Below are 3,730 nucleotides of genomic sequence, written 5' to 3' on the forward strand. Positions count from 1 at the left end.
CAGCTGCCCCACGTGAGTTTCGGACTCGCAAACCAGAGGTGGAGGGCTAGTGATAATTAATAACTGACACGGGTTAGGGAATGTCGAACCAAGCACGTGAATGATATAGTACACCCGATCGGCAGGCATTACAATGAATAGCATGACGGCAGAAACAGGATGGCTTCGTTTTGAATTGAATTGCGCGGGATTTGATTGGTCAAAGGGAACTTACAACCTATCACGTGTGTTCTGTCGACGAATGGAAGCCACTCCCACTGCAATCTACGAATAATGACGTGCTCTCGTTCCGCTGACTATGGTGCTGGCCCTGTCGTTGACATTGAATTTCAATACACACGTGCATAATGCTATATTTGGAATTGTTTATATACATTAAGGTTTTTAAGCTCAGATTTAGAATTAAATTGTTTTCTTCCCTGCAACCAGAGAATACTGTACGCAGGCAAAATGTCTTCAAGTCAAATTCAGGTCAATTTTGGGTCAAATTTACCTGAAGACATTTTGTCTGTGTATAGACAGAGACTTATACAATAAAACTGAATATGAGATGAATGGAATGTTTTGTTCTTTTACCAATAGATGTAACATATATAATAACAGAAAAACTCAGTTCTGCACTAGTAGATATCTTCTGGTTCATATTAGCTTTCCAGCTGTATGTTCATATTGATAGACTGTGACTGTCGAGCTTTTCTAGTCGTAGAAAATGGCATTGCTATTTTCATTCTTAATAATTAGGGGGGAAATCTGTATTTGTACTATTTTTAACCAGTCTAAGCCTGGATGAGTCTACATCGCGTATCAGCTTTCCTTTGTTATTGATTCGCAACCAAAACACTTTTATAGGTCTCTTACAATTATGACAATGGATGCACTTTTTGTTAGGCTTTTATTTATATAATTGCATTTTTATTTCATTTTAGAAAAATTAATTCATCAAGTTCCAATTTTATTTTTACATGTATGTATTTATTCATTGTGTGTGTGAGGTTTGGATAGTGATATACATGATGCATTTTTTCGGCTTGCTGATGAGAACTCCCAAATGAGAGAAACCTACACTATTATCAATTGAATCAGCTGGCATGATTGTCGTCTCAAATTACATGTCAGTAATGTTTTAAATGTTTTCACAAACGGACAACGGCGTATGTTATTTGCTTCATGCATTTTGCTTTTGTTTCATAGTTTGTTTGTCGATACCTAATGAACTGTTTGAATAAATTATTCATTGTTAAGGAAAGATCCACACTTACATTACTTATAGGATGGAATGTTTACGCAACACGCATGTAAGTGTCTTTTCACGTGCGTGATATGACCAGGGATCATCAGACGACGTTTATATATAATGTTTAATTCATAAAAATCCATTGCTGTAAATTGTATTGTTTCTTCTATTGCTTTGTCTCACCTAGACAGTCCACCAGACCGTTTTTTTTTTTGTTTTTTTTTTGTTTTTTGTTTTTGTTTGTATCTTATGTATTTATTTATTTTTTCTTGTTAAGAATTGCCAAGCTAAATTTAATTACTAGCTGATCTCCCACTAGTTTGAAACTTAAGATCAGACATATCCTAGGGACCAAAATCATAAAGCTCAATTTTATTTATTATTTTAATATTCTAGAGAAAGGGGGTCAGTTCATGTTTCGTCTCGTGATCGGACATGTGTATGGTAGACGATCGATGACATTGGGTCGTTTATGTCAGTTAATTCATCAGTACATAACAAACACAGTTAACTCGAACCACCGGATAAGTCGAATATTTCATTTGGTCATGGCGACTTCCACTTATCCGTGTTTTGCTGCATGAGGTCTCTTTCTGATATATCATAGTCATTTCCCTCCATTTCACTATGCCAGAAAATAAATTGATACAATGTGGGTCACTGTTTATCCAATATGATATGACGGACTTAAAGAATTCCCCTCTCCTGTATTTTAAGCCCACACTCAGCCATTTCTGGAATATTTTATTTAAAAAGGGACGAAAATATCGGAAACGCGCATTTTAGCTTGTTTTGACGTCATATGCAAATTATACAAACGTATTTTACCAAGTGGTTTTAACACAGGGACTTGGTTGATACATATATATGTCTGTTGAGATAAACCAATACCACAAATGTCCTAATGATACATTTAAATCCAATGACCGCCACTTTATTGTATTGTATATATGTTATATCTACTGATGCGCTGTAAAGCTTAAGCCAATAAAATGAATTTAATTGAATTTCCTGGTTGGTTTAGACGGTGTCCGTCATTTTGATTTTGTGTATGGACCTCCATACACTAAATCGTATCTTTATTTTTTGCACGAGGCGTGTAACTCTCAGACGATGTCTGGACTTCCTGCAACCAGGAGGCGTTGTGATTGTTACCAACTGCGCTATCCATCATCAGGACAATGCCGAGCGCACCCTACTGAGTTATTGTAATACCTAATGTGTGGGATAGGTCTTCCTTCCATCATACTCCACGGAGTCGAATCCGGCCGGGAAAATGATTTTTGGAGGCCAAAAGTATGTTAAGACGTAATGTTAGCGACATACATATGTAGTTGAAAATAATTTGAAACAGGCAATACAGACAATCAACTCTATAGTGACACTCTGGGGTATATCAGATTCACAAATCACATATGTAAATGTAAACTTCATATATATTTCAACAATTGCGAAACAAGTCATACCAACTTATAACAACCACACTTTTTTTAATTCTCACTTGTTGACCCGGATTGAAGCGCGCGACGGGTCTTACTGTGGGGGGGAATTCGGAGTACCCGGGAAAAGCTCACGTGGTCCGGCAGGTGACCCCATACATTTTCACGTCCGATCGGAGAATCGAACCCCGGCCACCTAGATAAAAAGTAAATGTGTTACCAATGTGCCACCCGACCAACCACAAATGTCACAATTAATATAAACGTGAAACATGCATATATACAAAATATAAATAAAACACACTTTCTGTTTTAACTTTTACTCGCTGTTTTATCGTAGAAACTTACTGAATTGCTTGCATATACTTATCCATTTTGCGTTGTACATGCGAAGTTACACGCTTGGTGCCATGTGAAGTTTTGGATAAATTTAGATAAATTGTGGATCTTTGTATTTAAAGCGGGAAAAAGGTAAGTATACCTTCACCAATACAAGGTCCATTTCAGCCGATACCACAGACGAACTGTTACCTATACTGTGGAAGGGTATTTCGATCAAAAGGAAGGCTGTGCGTTGTCGCAATCGCGCAAATCATTGTGCATATCAATAATATATTTTTTAATCACCAACTGATATAATTTTCCTAATCATATTTTTTTCTGTTAATGTCTCATCAATTTGCAAATTCATAATTGCAATGAGGAAGGTTGATCGTCTCATAAAACTTCTGAGGGATCTTTATAATCAGTTTTTTGTTGATAGAAATATTATCATGTTTGAAACTAGAACAAAAGGCCTCTATTAAGATGTATGTTTATATACAGACGCTAAAAATTACAAGAAGTGGCTTGTCTGTATTTCCACATATTTGGCCTCCATTTCTCTTACATCATACGCCAGCATGTAGCCCCATCCTGGCCATTATAATCTGCCCGTATAACGTACCAGCTGCGACTGCCGTAATTAATATCGGGCGACACCGACTATATGTGAAATTGATGCCCGATGTCGATTTCTGTAACTGCGAAAAACTGTGCGTGTCAATTCAGTTAACTA

The sequence above is a fragment of the Pecten maximus genome, chromosome 8 (genome assembly GCF_902652985.1).
Source record: "Pecten maximus chromosome 8, xPecMax1.1, whole genome shotgun sequence".
Lineage (NCBI taxonomy): Eukaryota > Metazoa > Mollusca > Bivalvia > Pectinida > Pectinidae > Pecten > Pecten maximus.